The sequence below is a fragment of the Sciurus carolinensis genome, chromosome 5 (assembly GCF_902686445.1).
Source record: "Sciurus carolinensis chromosome 5, mSciCar1.2, whole genome shotgun sequence".
NCBI lineage: Eukaryota > Metazoa > Chordata > Mammalia > Rodentia > Sciuridae > Sciurus > Sciurus carolinensis.
This window is the reverse complement of record NC_062217.1, coordinates 77,719,417-77,738,062: the sequence shown is the minus strand read 5'-3', so window position 1 is coordinate 77,738,062 and position 18,646 is coordinate 77,719,417.

Here is an 18,646-nt window from a genome sequence, read left to right as displayed (position 1 = left end):
AAAAATGTTTCTTTCAACTATTTTCAAAGTTTAATTTGCAATTATAGTAGATTTGGTAAAGTTTATATTTCTATTTATTTGGATATATTATTACTCTTCCACAATATTATACTAGAATCGTTTTCCTCATTCCAAATTTGCACTTAAATTAATGTATGTTAAAGTACATTGTTTCATTTTCACTTTTAAATTTTATTTTTTTCTCAAACTTATTCTCATGTATGCAGTGACTTACAGTCTCTTTTGTGTGCATTTAACCTGTATTTAACTGATGGTTTACTATTTCTGTCATCTCATTTCTCTTTCCTTTTTAGGGTCCTGGCATGATATTTCAAAGGATGTAGATTTTAATATTGTTTGTATATGTGATGCTAAGATTACCTGAAACTTTCCTCAGTTTTCTCTACAAAAGTAACAATTATTTTACTTTATCTTTTAGGATTCAAGATGGTATTTTCTTTTTCAATTTTTTTTCCTTAAATTTTGAAATATTTTCTCTTTTCCTGACATTATATTTATTGTGATCTCTTGTTTGTTTGCTTTCCCCTCTAAGATGATGTGTGCATTGACCTTGTTCTAAATCTGTTTCCATTTGGACTTTAGAACAAGCTTTCCACTGATAATTTGACAAGGGCCTAACTGCCGCCTAACGATGCCCAGAAGCAACACCCTGTCTGAACTAGAATAAGGTTCTAAACCGTTGAGGAGTGAGTTGATCCATCTCTGGTGAAAAAAAAAAAACAACAAAAAACTGAGTTTCTAAGCTACACTGGTGAAGAAAGGTCAACTCCATTACCTATCTACTTTTTGGAAGTGGGTGCCAGTTAATCTCTAAGAGTGAATGTAATGTTGTTTTCTTTTTTTCCTTTCCTTTAATAAATAAACTTTAACTGCGGTAACTCAAATTTGAGAGAAACAATTTGTATTTTGTCTTTTTAAATGTCTCTTGATATACTTATGTAATAATGTGAAAGAAGACATTTGTGACTTTTATCATGATATGATTTAAGAGGAAAAGTCTGATTTTATAAATATTGCCTTTTGATGAGAATACAATTCCTCAGTAGTGATCAGACAGCACAAAGTACCACAGTGCTTATGCTGTCTTCTCTTATAGGCTGTGTTCCTCAAAAAATGCTGATACTGTCTACAAAAGGCAAATTTTGGCATTCACATTTTTAAGGTACTACGTTCTACATTTCACTCTAGTTGATTGATTGTCCATGATGTCTTTATTTCCAAACTTTTTTTTTTTTTTTTTTTTTTTTGCAGTGCTGGGGATCGAACCCAGGGCCTTGTGCTTGCTCTACTGACTGAACTATCTCCCCAGCCCTATTTTTCCAAACTTTTGATATGCTTTTCTGTATTTGTTCAGTTCTATTACTGCAATTATGATCATGATCTTACACTTACTTTTTGACATTCCAACCTTTTTAAGATTACTACCAAACTATATTTCAAATTCTTCTTGGATCCTAACATTTGTTTTTTAGGCTTTTGTTTTTTGTTTTTTCCTGTATACCTGTCACACATTGAATCTTCTTATTTTCCACAAGCAAGGGAGTGATGAGAACATAAAAAATAATGAAGTGCTTCATAAAAACAACAACAACAAATCCTTTTAAAGGTCATGTTAATTAGGTATCTCTATTTAATTTGTTGTCAATTTACCTGCATACAATAGTATTTTGCTTATGAGTCTATATCTTATTTACAAATGGATAATAAAAGGTTTTATTAGTTTCTCCGAAGCTGATATATATCAAATGTTCACATTATTTCTTTAATTTCCAAGTCTAATTTTAAAATGTGACTCTAAAACAATTAAATTTTATAGCTACTTAACCAATTTTAAATTGCAATCAGCACAGTGCCTGGCACCCAATGAGTTCTTAATAAGAATTCTTTTTGTTGTTTGTTTTGGTTTTTCCATACCTCTTTATCCAGAATATATTTTGAAGGATGTCATTCTCTTGTTTGAATATGTAGAAATCTGTCAATCTTACTTTCTGGAGACATTCTTGTATCCTGTAATTTCTCAATTTAACTTGCGCATTCATGTCTATATTTGAGTAACTCAGCAGAAAGACACTATAATAAAATAACTGGTAAAGTTTAAATTTCTCTATAAATTCTGGACATCAGGGAAATTTTACAAATTCTTGTTCAATCTTTTTATTGAGAACAATGCTTTTTCATCAAATGAGTGGGAAGCAAAAAAATGATCTGTAGGTTTCATTTTTCTTTGCCAATTAACTTTCATCTTTGTCCTAAAGTTGGACTTACTCTCCTCATCATTTTATTCTGAAAGTAATTTTAAAAAGTCTTTCATTGTCCCCTTTTTTGAATTGTATGGGGTGTATGAAGTTTTGTTTGGAGAAGCTCCTTTGCTGTCCTGTTTCCAAAATGGCACCCCAGGAATGAAGGAAGATAGGTTACCCAGTCCAATCTCCATCTAGGCTGTTAATAATTGAACTTTTGGTAAAAAGATAATGATGCTTGCTATTTGGAAGTCCCTAATTTTGAATTCGTAGCAGAATACTACTAGTTTCTAGAATGTTTTGGTTAAACAAACCAAAAATCCATGGACATAAGAGACTCTGAAGAATGCCATTTATACTGCAGTATATAATGAAGATATTTGATACCCATATGCTCCCTGCTGTCTGATGCACTCCATGTACCTAATTACTGTGTCTCAGAGGATGTATTTGATATGAGGTGCAATAATCTCCTGATTTCCTGTGATTCTTTAATGTTTATATCCTTGGTTTTATAAAACCAAGGATATAAACATTAAGTAAAGCTTGACAAATGAATAAGAGCTAATTCATGTGTTTCTGATTTAATGCTCTGACCTCTTTTCTTAGCTCAGCTTATTTATTTCTCTTTGCTATAATCAGCCATTTGGTGTACTAGTCTTTACTACTGTACTTGGCAGACATACGTCTTATTTTTCTTTTTTACTTAATCACTTTTTAAAATGTGAATAATTTATAAGAAACATTCATTTAATAATGTTGCTGCCCTCTTTTCCTTTCCTTCATCATTTACCTCAATGATAATTAACTTTTGATAATTTCCATATCCTCAAGGTCTCCTCTCTCTCAGGATGGACTTTTATGAAATCTTATTATTTTAAACCATTGAAATAAACATTTAGAATTGAAGGATCCCATGATATAAGGAATTTAAAAGCATAAAAGTTTAGGAATGTTAATCCTAATGTAAAACAAGAAGTCAGTTATTTGAAAACTCAACAAATAGGATTAATAAAATAATGGTGTAACTCTACATCAAGTACAACCAGAGAAATGAAAAGTTATACCCCATCTGTGTATAATGAATCAAAATGCATTCTGCTGTCACGTATAACTAAATAGAACAAACCACAAAAAGTAAAAAAATAAGGAAGTAGTTTTAAATATGGTTGTTAAAAGTAAACAGAGTAGGCATTATATAAATAAACACTCAAGACACATACATATACAAACACACTTGTTTAGAGAGAATATAGTGAACTCAGATTTATAGTTTTAAGTCATACTCTTCTAGAAAAACTGATTGGGAAAAGAAGCAATTTACTAGGTAATTTAGTATCAGATATCAAACTACATATTTGAAAAGAGAAGTTCAATGGTAGAAATTCAATTTATTGCCTATTGTGGAAAATAAACTTATAATTTAATGAAAAAAGTTAATAGTACAAAGTGCTTGATAAGGTTACATGATAAAGTTACTCAGAGAAAAAATAACACATTTCATAATTTATACCTTTAAAGAAACATCTTGTATGAGGATATTATACATTTTAGTATTTAATTTTTTTGTATCAAATATGCTTTCTAAGTCATTTTAACATTTAACATATCATGCAAATAATGTACCATATTGAAATGAAATAAAAGTAAAAATATACTGAAGACTTGACAAAAATATTTAGATTTTCAAAATCTTAAGGTCAATAAGATGCATAATGCATTTCAAGTACAACACAAAACAGAAAGTATAATCACATTATTAAAAATATTTTAGTGATATATTTTCTAATATAACTGACTAAAGATATGACCTGCCAAAATAATTAATATTATATTAAAATATGCAAAATTTAATAATCTTTAAAGTATGACTTTTAAAAATATGAACATAAGATTTGACATCAACTGACATTTGAATTCTTCTAAAAACTTTTTCTAAAGAATAAACAATGTTTTTCCTTTTTTCTTTTTTTTTATTAAAATATTACCTTGATGTAATCTGCACTTCATAAAATTCACCCATGTCAGTACAATTCTGTGATTTGGGAACCATTTGTTTCCCTGAAAAGAAATGCCAAACCTGTCAACAAACTTTCCTTTTTTGTCCATGGTAATCATTAGTGTACTTTTCTTCTCCTTGAGATTTACCCATCAGGAACATTGCATATAAACTTAATCAGAACATATGTATTTGACTGGCTCCTTTTACTGAGCACCATATTTTCAGGGTTCTTCTACATCGTAGTATGCATCTTTATTCCCTTTTTCTGTCAAATAATATTTTATTATATAGATATAGCTAATATATAAATCACCATTCGATGGTATGTGAATTTTTTCTATTTTTTGGCTAGTATGACTAATGTTGCTGTGAACATTCATGGATGCTTTTTGTCATGGACTCTGTCTTGAATTTTCTCCCTAGGAATGGAATTGCTGGACTATATGATATGTCTATGTTTAACAATTTAAGTGTTTTCCAAAGTGACTGCAGAAATTCTTATGTTAGGAATGTATGACAGGTACAACTTATAACATACTGTACTACATTTGTTTTTTTTCTATCTTTTTATTATAGCCATTCTAGAACATGAAAGTGATTTTATTGTGGTTTTAATTGGAAATTCTCTGATGTTTGATTATATTGAACATATTTTCCTATGTTTCTTTGCCATTTTTTACATCTCATTTCAAGAAGAAATGTCTATTTAATTATTTTTTTTAAATGGGATATTTAGAATTCTAATATTGAGTTAAAAATTTATGTATTCTGGATCACAGTCCCTTATAAGATAAATAATTTGCAAATAATTTCTCCCCTGCTGTGTTTTGAAAAGGTTTGTTTGATTCAATATTTTTGAAGATTTATGTGTAGATAAATATGAGATAAATATTTTCAAATAATCTCTCATTCATATTTTGAGATCTTTTTGAAAAACTGCTTTACTTTTTTGTAGCAACTGCAATATTTTTCCTAATAGACAACAATTTTTGTTTCCAGGAAGTCATTTTCATGTAACTTTTTATATTCTATTATACAAGGTATAAATTACTATACAGAGGTTACTAGTATAAATTAAAATATTCTTATACTCATCATCCACCTGCTCAGAAGGCATTTGTGCTGGACCAAGAACTCTTGAGTTAAATTTCTTTCTCCTCTTGAAAATTATAAAAATGTTAAAGAACATTTCAAAAACAAATATGTATGTATCTCTTTAACACAAAAATTTGATGTAGCATAAGGCTGAGTTCAGAGGTGTTCTGTTTGGTAAATATTTAAAAAAATGAAAATCTGAAAATTTGTCTTGGTATCTAAAGTATGGAAAGAAGTACATAATAAAAATTTAGGAAACAATGGTCCTTCCTGTATTTCACTGCTTTTTGTCAACTTTCTGTTACTGTAACAAATACCTGATGGAATCAACTTATAAAGAGAAAAGTGTTATTTGGGTTACAGTTTTGGAGTTTCCAGCCCCTGATTTGTGGGTTATTTTGCTCTGGGTTAATGGTAAGACAGCACATCATAGAGAGTCTGTGGTAGATCAAAACCACTCATTTCATTGTCAAGAAGTGAAAAAACAACTTGGAAGGAGAAGGGGGCATCACACAGTTTTGATGGGAACATGCTTCCAATGACCTAAAACCCCTCTAACTAGGTTTCACCTTTTAAAGATTCCATCATTTGCAATAGCTTCACCCTGGGGATCAAGCCTTTCATACTTAGGCCTTGGTGAGGTAGATTCAAACTCCAAATTCTGACAGATACTTTCATAGATTTTAATCCCCTTTAAGTGATATAATATCCTTAAAATTGATGAGTCATCTGTTCTGATGGATGTGGGTAGGGTTATACAGAAAAATAATAAAATAGGATTGAGTAAGGCTCCAAGAAACTTCAGGGAGTGGGCTAAGGAGAGAGGAGTCAAAAAAAGGAAAGGCATGTGATTGGTACATGAGAAAAGACCAGCTGGGTGCAGTGCTGCTCACCTGTAATCCTGGAAACTTGGGAGGTGGAGGCAACAGGATCACAAGTTTGAGGCCAGCCTCAGCAATTTTTCAGAGTGACCCTTCGCAACTTAGCAAGACCTTTCTCTAAATAAAAAAAAAAATTATAAAGAGCTGGGGATGTGGCTCAGTGGCTGAGCACTTTTGGGTTCTTTCTCTGGTTAAAAAAAAAAAAAAAAAAGACCATAATATAAAAAAAAGATGGTAAATTAAAAACTTTACTTCAATGCTAACAAATAATAAATTAAAATGAAGTGGTACAATAATTACTGTGTTTTTTTAATAATTTGATGAAATGAGAATTAGTCCTTATAACAATATTAAGGTAACTGGGATAAAAATACCTAATATGAATCCACAGTGATTGACCAGACTTGGTATTGAGAAACTTTATTTTTGCTCTTGATAAGAATCAGGCAATTTTCTATTGCCTTAATGAAGTTTCAGGAATTTTGGGTGTCCCTTGACTTTGAAGGTTAAGTTGGAAGTGGCCATGTGTATGATGAATCAAAATGCAGTCTGTGAAAATAAAAATTTAGATTTAAAAAAAAAAAGATCAAGATAAGCAGGAATGCCATAGATTCTGTAGACATTTAAATGTAAAATTTATCAGAAAAATCAAATAAATTTGCTGTTTTGAAGTTTCTCATTACAAAAACTTCTGGGTAAAGAGATTACTGGAGATGCTCAAATCAAACACTATGATAAACAAAATATTATGTCCCCAAGTCAGGAAATATTCTATAGTAAACTTTCCAAGACAATTTGCTTCAAGTTACAGTAAAATCAAAATGGAGCATTGTATTTCCATACATTCATACTATCAAACATGAAATGATGGTACAGAAAATAACCTGTATTTTACATAGGTCTAATTCACTAGGAAAATTCATGAATAATTACAAACTGACTCTGCTTCAAAAGAGATTAACTTCAACAACATATTCAACTGTATTGAGGTTGCCAAGTGATCTAGTATTGGGCAATTTGACAATTTTGATGAAAATGTTATGAGCACTTAGATAAAATGAAAGCTTCCTGCTTTTGGGGTATAAATATGTATATATATACAACTTTAAATATTCCTATTAATTATCCTGGAAAGATGATAAAATAGAATACAGTTAGTTCAGGGATACTCAAAATTCCTGAAACCTCAGGGAGGAAATAGAAAATTGCCTGATTCCTAACAATAATGTAAATTATGTCAAGAGAAAGCCTAGTCAGTCATTTCAGATTTGTTCATAATATTTTTACCGCACTAACCTCAATATTGCTGTAAGTTTAGTAAACAAATCACTATAATTAGTTCCAATATATTTCACCTTCTGGAGAGTCTAAAATACCCTCAAGTTACTGTCTTGAACCATCTAGGTATTTTATTTTTTAGTGTTTGAAGAAAATAGTCATGTATGCAATTGTATTAAAGGATTTGATAAATGCAGCTAAAAAGCTGCTTTGACCTGGTTTGCAGCAAATTGCTTCAAAGTCAATGGGTGTGATGTGGAGAATTTGAATAATTTATCAGTACATTATTTTATTAGGGTATTAATCTCAGTCATAGTTTACAGCGTGTATCAGCTTCCAATCTCATTAATAATTTCTCATGTCTATTCATATCTAAATTAAATAAACCTAGTACAGCTCATGATTTCACCCTACTCACCTTCTTGGTCCTTCATTGGCATACCTTCTGCTAGTGATAGGCCCCATCATTTGTCTATTTCCTCAGTCTAAACACCTAGAGATCATCTTTGTGTTTTGTCCCATCTAGGATAACACACAGTTTTTACTAATTTACTTTTGTGTTAATTCTAGTATCCTTTCTCTTCACTACCACTTTAGTCAGAATTTTGGCTCTGTCATCTGACTAGTATCAATTAATGGACACACCAACATCCATACCTACTTTCTACAAACCATCCCCATTTGGTAGTCCAAGTTACTTTCTGAAATGTAAATCTGGCATTATCAGAAATCTAAACACTTTTAGGGTTTATTGTTTTTCTTAGAATATAGTCCTCACTCCTTAACTTGGCTTTTAAGACTCATTATCCTTTTCCCTTTACTTTTCTCACCAGTCTCATTATGCTTCTTACAGTTCTCCCAAAATGTCATCATAACTTTACCTCTGTACATTAATGTGTTAACGATGCTGAGAACACTCTTCTGCTTCTTCTTCACTTAATTAAATCTCCCAGTTTTAAATGTCACTTTTTCAAGGAAGCCTTTATTAATACCTCCTACTGAGACTATTACTAAGTATGTGCACATACACAGAACTTAGAGTACCAGATTTACATTTAACTGTGCACTTACCTCTTCATGATCTCATAAAGGGAACACAGAATATGATCATTTCTTCACCATACCTACTAGCACCTACTGTGTGCTAGTGTGAATTGACACTTTAGAGACTCAAATACTCTTTGAATGTATGTGTGAATGAATGAACAAATGTGTTCATTTTAGTCTTGGAATTCATATTTAAATGGGCCTCTTCAAGAGTTAATGTATATTTTTTTGTGATTCCTTGACACATAAACATTCAAGATATCAGAAACTCTGAGTTAAATATTTCTCCCCATTACTATTTGAAAAAATCATTTATCAAAATTGATCAAAATTAATTGCTTCTTTTTCATGTAACTTCTTTTGAATAAATCAAGAAATCATATATTTCTTGCTTAACTCTGAAATTCTGTAATATCTATGGAGCATTTGAATAATTCTCTAGTAAATCATGACTGCTTGAGTTGTAAATGTCAGAAGTCAGCCTTTTCTCTCACTACACCGTCAGTGTCATTATAAAGAAGTTTTGAAGCACTTAGAATTATTAATTATTTTTTGTCAAAAATCTTTGTAGAGGGAAAATCATTAGAATACAAAAGAACTAATAAGAATGTTTTCCACATTTTTTATCATGCAAATGAAATTAAAAATTTAAATCATAACAGCCATAGATAGTAAGTACTAAATTGGAATATGTGAAATTATTTGAAATTATTTTATTGCTTAGCTTCTCCTTCTGTTCTTCATTGGTATCAAATGAAGTACACAGAGGAACACATTTGATAAATCCATTGTCAATGTGAGATAATTAGTTCCATTATTCCCAAATTTAAATATTAAACTTTAATATGTCCATTATAAAATTGCAGAATTATATGAAGGCTAAGAAAATTGATGTTCATAAATATAGTGCTTAACTGAAAGCTGCAATTAAAATTTTAGAAATAATTTAAGACACTAAAAAATGTCCCATATGCTTTATGTTTGAAGATTTTGATTATCATTCATACATTTTTCATTTTAGAAAAAATTCTGTATAATAAATTATTTTGAAAATTTTCTTCTTATATGGAATGTTTTATTTTATGAAAATAAATTTTTAATAAGGAACTTTTAAATGAATTATTTGATATTAACTTTGTCCAATCATTCCAGATGGGAAATACCTATAAAAGCTTGTAGTATATTATATAGTCTATAATCATAATGATATTAACTCACATAGTAATATAAAAGCTCTAAATAATAATTTTCAGACTATTTTGATGAACCTGCATCAATTTCATTGAAATATTTGCAGAAATGAAAACTTGGGGCATAATGGGTTAATCATTTTGAAATAAAGTTTGATGCAAAAGAAAAAGAAACATTTTTGAAAGAGATAATAAAATGTTTCTCTACATTTAAAGGAGGTGTATGTTGTTATGTTTTTTTAAATTTCAAATAGAATATTTTCAAATATATTTTTAGGTACTTCTGCTTTGTTCATTTTAGTTGTAAGTTCACTGCCTTCTCTATGTATATTCATGGCCATGAACCCTAACAATAGGGATATTAATTAATTAATTTCTTCTTTCCTTCATTATCTGAGTAACACTAGATATTGATCTTCTTTATATTTAACTATTTTCATCTGTGAAACAGGGCAAGTAATATTACTTAAAATTGACCTATTAATAGGATTAAATAAATTACTACAAATAACATGCCTATACATACTCAATGCTTCATTCTTAATATTTATTATTTTAACTTTATTATATTGCTGAAGAAAATGGAACATATAATAAATAGAAGGTATAATTAATAATTTTACAAAAAACTATTCTAAATTTGGCTCTTGATCAACATTGGAAACCCATTTCTCATGAGGCATAAAAAATAAAGAATGTAAGAGCAATGAACTTGAATGGTGGGATTAGTGTCTTCTAAAATGCTTACTGACTATAGTTTTAAAATAAGAATGCAATGAACATTTTTATTTTGAGTATCACTGTCATGAAAACCAGTTTATTCATTTTGAAATGAATGAACTAAGGCATAAAAGTTTGCAATAAATAAATAAATAAATAAATAAATAAATAAATACAATCATGAAGAGGATGGGTTGTTCACAACAATAGCTCTGGGGCTGAGTGACTTGAGTGAAGAAGTCCATTTCTATCTCTGGTTGAGTGCTCTTAGCCTCGGTTCTTTCAACTGTAAACTTTGAATAAGCACTTCTGAGTCACACACTGTTGTTAAGAAAGCATGTTTTAATAGTAAGCACAAAATAGATTTCATTATTCCCACAGCCATTGCTATGTTGATGGTGAAAATTACAAAAGGAGTTGGCCTGATTTGACCAGTTAAATGATTGTTTTGATTTCTAAGTTGAAGTGTGTTTCAAATTCTAAAGATGACTTTGTTCAGCGTGAATGGTTAAAGCAAGGATGTGATGTAAAAATCATTCAATTAAGAATGATTTTTTTACCTTAGTTAAATAATTATAAGATGTCCCTCTGAGTGTTTACTTTCATAAGAGGAGTTGTTCTTTCATAAGACAACTCTTTGATTTTGGTAGACTTCGCAAAGATAATTTAATATTTTTGGGTTTTAAAGGTGAGACAGCCAAGATAGCTCTCAGTCTTCTGAGGTTAACAGACATACCAGAAAATTTAAAAAGTAGATGGATACTCAAGGCTATAAAATTAAGATGACATATCAGGAGACAGTAGGTTGGGCAGTCAGCTTAGCCTTCAAGACTATGTGGTTAGCAGACATGCCAAGAAGACAGAGACAAGAAAAGCTGGATTGTTACAATCAAACCCAGTGAAGCAGGTCAATTGTCTGTCCTACTCCAAAACCCAATTAGAAACTTTCTTAGATGACAAGAAGCAAATTCCAGGTGGTGAGGGAAAATGCATGCACAAAATAGTCCCTAAAGTAACCTACAGTTACCTTTATTAGCATAGTAAAAATCACAACCTGAGGTGGAGACTTAAGATGGTAATGAGATATGTATTGCATGAAGATACATGATAAAGAACAGCGTAGGTGCAACTAAAACCCTCTTCTGCATGTAAAAACATCAAGAAGCCATGTCCCTGCTTACCCTGCAGATGACATAAAATCTGTTCATCTTAGTAAAATGTATGAGCCAGTCTGACAGCACTCACAGTCAGAACTGTATTTCCATCCTCACTCAAGCAGAAATACCAATAAAACCTTGCCTGTATATCCACACTCATTTGATCTAGTTTCATTTCTTTTGTTGCTGGGTCAGAAGTTACCATCTTCAGTATCAAAATTAAGCAATTAACCCAAATTTTCAATTCTGTGACTATTTCAATAAAATAAACATAGGTACATTAAAATATGTTGGAAATCATAAACTAGAGCTTATGTTATATTAATTACCATTTGCTAATATTTTATATTATACATTACTTTTTATTACATTACTTTAATAAGTTACATAGAATTATATTACATATTATATGATTATATTATATATTATATATAATATTTAAGTTTTTTTAGGTGTTCCACCTTTGGGTTGATGGAACAAATTGGGTATCAGGCTTATTAGTATTATGGCATCCATTTCGTGAATTTGAATAATCTGTCATACATTTAAAAATAAGCATATTAAGCAAACTCTCTGAATATCTCAATAAATTAATCAAAATAACAACAAAGGAACTGATTATAAACTGACTATAAATTCTCCAAATATAGACAAATAATCGAGAGAGTATTATTAATTTAGGAGACATTTATGGTGACCCTGTCATGCATTAAAATTTGTAGGAAGTAATCTTCAGTGTGGAGAAATTGTGTCTTTCCTTTCCTAGAAATAATTTCTTACTCTTAGAAAGATAAGATTAACATTGCATTTATCATTTCTTTGCAAGATAAATATATACTAGGTAGAGTTAATATGGTTGCAGAAGAAACACACAATTGTACTACCACTCAAGAACTTTATTCACTGTTTAGAAACGTGAGCATGTGGGGGCATGGTGGCACATGCCTGTAATCCCAGCAGTTCAGGAAACTGAGGCAGGAATATTGCAAGTTCAAAGCCAGTCTCAGAGACTTAGCACAGCCCTGTCTATAAATAAAATAATAAAAATGACTAGGGATGTAGTTCCCAGCAGTTCAGGAAACTGAGGCAGGAATATTGCAAGTTCAAAGCCTGTCTCAGAGACTTAGCACAGCCCTGTCTATAAATAAAATAATAAAAATGACTAGGGATGTAGTTCCCAGCAGTTCAGGAAACTGAGGCAGGAATATTGCAAGTTCAAAGCCAGTCTCAGAGACTTAGCACAGCCCTGTCTATAAATAAAATAATAAAAATGACTAGGGATGTAGTTCAGTGATTAAGTACAACTGAGTTTAATCTCCAGTACCAAACAACTACAACAAATGTGAGCATTTGGATCATGAACTTAACATAATAATCTAGAGTAAAACTTTGAAATAGTCCTATGCAATGTGGACAGATATCATATTGCATCTAAGTTTTTCTACCTGTCTCTTTTAAGGAAATTTGTCTTTACAATTATAATCAACAAATAAAAAGAAGTAATTTTTATAAAATATGGCACTATTTCTCATAGCTTTCCTACAACATCAACATTATCAAAAAGCAGAGGGAAAAATTGAAGTACAAGAGGTTAATTGTCTAACAACACAGAGAGTCATAGCTGAAGAGGAAAGAAGATCATGATCACCTGACTCCCTGGTTCCCATGGCCAATAAATTAAGAAAAAGAAATAACTGAATACTCTCCCACTTTAACATATCTCTGGCAAGCAATTAGCACTAATTAGCAGTATTCTTCCACTTCACATGAATTTAAGACATTTTTTAAAGCTTTTTAATTTAGAAAATTATTTAGCATTTGATATGATTTGAAGATATAGCCTCTAGGAAATTGAGGACAAAATATTCCCCTGCAAATTATTCTTTGTTTTTTGGGGTGATAAATGAGGTATAGATATGAGAGAAAATTGTGGAATGGAAGAACAATGACCCTTTACAAGGACACTTCATCATCCAATGCCCAACTCTGTTAAAACTTTGATTGACATATGATTTATGTTTTGAACGTAAGGAGTGGCTTTATCTGCACACAACCCAAAAGGTAAACAGGTAAACAAAAATGGTAATTCTGTCAAAGAAAGTACATGCCAGGGGATGAAGGTACAAATGAGTTCATTTGCCCTGCTACACTGAGAAAGCTATTGAATTACTCAAACTTGCATAGGTGCATTTACTATATGGTATATTTTAAAAGGCAAAAAGAAAAAAGAAAGAAAAAGTTTAACAGAGGAGAAAACAATTCTGTGAGGATGAAGTTTCCACTTAAAATCAAGTGGGGGAGCTTATGTTATTCTAATAGTGACATGGAATATCTATCAATATACAAATTCTGCTGTATCGGGAATCTTTAAGAGCCCCCTTAGGCTTGACGAATTACCTGTAATTATAGGACTCAAAAATGCTGTTGTCATCAGTTATAGTTATCACAGCAAAAGAATACAATCAAATTAAGTAAAGAGGTTCATGGGGCACAGGACAGGAGAAACCAGGTGCAATTTTCCAGGTGTCCTCTGCCATGGACACACGTAACTTTCCCAGCACCCATACGCAACAAAATGAGTTGAATAATTCCAACCACATAAACATACCTGAATTGAATTTGAGCCTTGCTGTTCAGGGTGTTCTTTTTTTTTTTAATTTCGTTTTGTTTTTTGGGATGTGAGGAAGGAATGAGTTTCAGATAAATAGGCATGAAGTACCTGTGTGATTGACCTTAGTAACTCAGAATCTCGCCCCGCAGAACAAAAAAAAAAAAAAAAAAGAAATGGTTTTGATGTTCTTAACTTAATCTATCTCATCAAACCAATACTTCATGACACAAAGTCTGAGGTGTACAAAAACACTCTTGTCAGGCAGAATATCCTCAGCACTCAGAGCTTGTCTCTAAAGAGTTGGCCAAGGGCATGTCCTAAATAAAGGCTTTACATGGTAATATGTAGAGTTTAAGCAACCTAGGCCTGCTGAGTTAACACACTTGACTGAGCAGCTTCCCTGAAGAGAAAAGTACACTTTATACTAAGAATTCATGGTAGCATCTGTTTTATTACCTTTTATCTCAATGCAAGTTCTAATAAAACCGAAGTTGGAAGATATGTTTTAGACTTGAACAACTATGAATATGTCCTATTGCTATATGAATCTAGGGAGAGAAGAATAAAGAGAAGTAGAAGGAGAAGAAGAGAGGGCAGGAGAGAGAATTAAAAAAACACAGAGATACATGTCTCTGTGTAAAAAGCACTAACAGAAACTGTTGGTCCATCTACCAGCATGAGGCAGTTTCTCACTTGGAATGACTTAGAGAAAAGAAAGAAAAAAATCTCTTGAAGAATCTGGCTCTTCTTAATTGTACTTTGGCTACTGAAGATGAAAATAGGCAGTTCGAGGGGAGTTATCTTTAAAACATAACATTTTACTACCCAGTAACCTAACTGAACTATAACAGTGGTTTTAGTTAGTTTTTGATCTAATTACCAGCAACCCCTCCTTTGTTGGAAACCTAGGAAAGGATGGTTAGAAGGGACTTGATATTGGTACTGGGCAAAATTGTTTGTGCCTATTTGGTAATATCAAAATTCTCACTACTATTTCAATGCATGCACGAGAGTTAAGGATAAGGTGTCAATATTTCTCGTTTAACATTATGATTCCTATACTATCTAATCTTTTTTAACATTTTTGGTATGGTAAAATATACGTCATCAAATTTGCCATCCTATTTTTAAGTCCACTCTTCATTGGGATTAGTTGATTTCTATTGCTGTGTAAGTATCAACACTATCAGTCTTGAGAATCCTTTCCATTTTGCAAAAATAAATCTCCACACCCATTGAACAATAACTCCCAATTCCCTTTTGCCCCTAAAACCATTTTCTTTTCTGTTTTCATTATTTTGACTACTATATATCTCAAATAGTAGAATCTTACAATTTTTTTGTGTGAAAATCTTATTTCACTTAGCACAATGTCCTTAAGATTTATCCATGGTGTATCATCATCATAATTGTATTCCTTCTTTAGTTTTCATTGTATGTCTCTTCCAAATTTGTTTAACCATTCATCAACACGTTGATATACACATAACTTGTTTTCACACATTTGCTGTTGTAAATGATGCTGCTGAAAACATGGATTTATTGGTATCTCTTTAAGACCCTGCTTTTAATTACTCTGGGTATATGCCCCAGGTGGAATTGCTGGATTGCCGCTTGCCTTCGACCAGCGGGACAAACGACAGGTACACTTAAGAAGTTCATGAAGCAGCTTCCGCTTTATTCAGATAACACCCTCAATATATAAGCAGTCTCATGCATAAGCAATTGTAATCAGATATGTCCATCCAATCCTATTAAAGGTCAAGCGATCACGAGCTCATGGGCTAGGTGGTTGAACTAATTATCATACAGCCAATGGTAAATGCTTCCTGTTTTTCTCAAGGCACATTCAGCATGCCCTTTGGCTCTCTGCCAGTCGCCATCTTAGATGCATGTGGCCTAACCCTGGGCCCCGGGTCTCACATGCCACACTGGATCACATGGCAACTTTATTTTTCATCTTTTAAAGAGCTGCCATAACATTTATTACAGTTTCTGTACCATTTTACACTCCCCACAACAGTGCACAAGTGTTCCAATTTTCCACATCCTCACCAGTATTTGGTATATATATTTTTGTAATTGCAATTTAATGGTTATGATATTGTATCTGACTTTTGGTTATCATCAACATTTGTCCAGTGATGGGTAATGTTAAGTTGTTTTTTTTGCTTGTTTGTTTAGTTTTTTGTAGTTTGTTGACCATTTGTGTACTTTTTTTGAAGAAATTGGATTGTTTTGCTGTTTTCTGAATTTTAACTCTTTTCTGTATACCATTTATTTAAATCCTTTATATATGGTTTATGATTTATTATTTGAAAATACTTTCTCTCATTTAAAGTTGTGCATATTTATCCAGTGATAAAGTTCTTTGATGCACAAAAGTTTGAATTTTCATTTAGTTTCATTTGTCTATTTTTTTTCTAATTGCTGCTTGTGCCCTTGTTGTCATATTCAGGAAACTTGCTAAATCTAGCATCATGAAGTATTTTCCCTGTTTTCTTCTAATTTTATATTTTTAACACTTCCGGTTATGTGTTTGATCCGTTATGAGCTCATTTGGGGTTATAATACTAGATTCAGTTCAACTTCATTATTTTGTGCATGGATATCCAATTTTCTAGTACCATTTGTTAAAAGAAAGTCCTCTCTCCCATTGTTTTCTTGGTATCCTGGTCTGAAATAATTTAACCTTTAATGTAAGGGTTTTCTGATGTCTCAACCTATTTCATTGGCCTATAGGTCTATCATTAGGATAGGATCATTGAGTTTTGATTACTGTAACTCTGTTTTAGTTTTGAAATTATAATGCATTATTTCTCCATTGAAGATTGATTTGGCTAATTGGGGTCCATTAAGATTTCACATAAAATTTAAAATGTGCATGTCTCTTTCAAATATTGTCTCTTGAATTTTAATGACTCTTGCACTAAATCATTGTTTTGGGTGGTATGGATTTTTAACAGTAATGTCTTTAATCCAGCAGCATAGGATACCTTACCACTTATTTGTATGTTGCATAATTTTCATTGTACAATGTTTTCATGTCCTTGGTTAAATTCTTTTTTTTTTTTAATTTTTTTTTTATTTTTACAGAGAGCATTTTGTTTCATTGTTTTATGGTTGTACAAGAGGTAGATTCACATTATTTGTGTAAATCATACATATTCGTAGGGTAATGATGTCTGTCTCATTCCACCATCATTCCTACCCTTGCCCACTCCCCCCTCTCATTTCCCTCTACACAATCTGAAGTTCCTCCATTCTTCTCTTACACCCCCACCCCCATTATGTATCATCATAAACTTTCCTTGGTTAAATTCCAAGTATTATATTCTTTTTGATTATGTTGTAAATGAGACTGATTTCTTGATTTCTCTTTCAGATTGATCATTGCTAGTATATCTTGTTTTGTATCCCGTTGAGTTCTATTTGACTGCTTTGCTGGATTAATTTATTAGTTCTAGAAGTTATTTGGTGAAATCTTTGGCGTTTTCTACATATAAGATCACTTCATGTGGGAAGAGAGGTAATTTTTATGACTTCCTTTCCAATATATATGGTTTTTGCAACTTTTTCTTGACTGGGTTTTCTGACTAGATCTTGCAGTACTAGGCCAAATAGAATTGGCTACAGCAGGCACCCTTTCCTGTTTCTGATCTCAGAGGAAAAGCTTTACTGTTTGACCATCAATTATAATGTTTGCTGTGGATTTTTATGACTGTCTTTATTATGTTGAGGTCATTTACTTTAGTTGCTAGCTTGTTTTATGTCTGTTTTACAAGAGGATGTTGAATCTTGTCCAGTGCTTTCTTTTTCATCAATTGAAATGATAATGTAAGTCTTTGTCTTTCATTCAGTTGATGTGATATATTACCTTCGTCAATTTTTGCATGTCAAGCCACTCTTGCATTACAGAAATAAACTCCACAAAACCTAACAAAACTGAAATACAAAGAAATAGAAAACTTGAATAGACCTCTAACAAGTAAGGAAATTGAATTAGTAGTCAAACAGTTTTGATGTTATATCTCCTTTTGGTTTTCATCTGCATTTCTCCAGTGATGGGAGAATAAAACCCATTGGGTCATGGTATACAATCCTTTTAATATGCAACCAAATTCAGTTAACTAGTATTTTCTGAGTATTTGCTACAAATATATATAAAGAGACACTTCATATATGTCAAAAACTTATAAACATATCATTACAAAACAAAATTTATGAGAAAGAGGTAAGCAATTTTTAGCTTTATTTTCTCACAATGTTATTGGATTTATAGAATCCACTTATAGAATTGGTTAGTGAAGATTCTCACTTGGTCAGCTTTTTGGAAAAGTTTAAGTAGGACTGATATTAGTTCTTTAAACTACTGATAGAATTCAGTAGAAGTCATTAGGACCA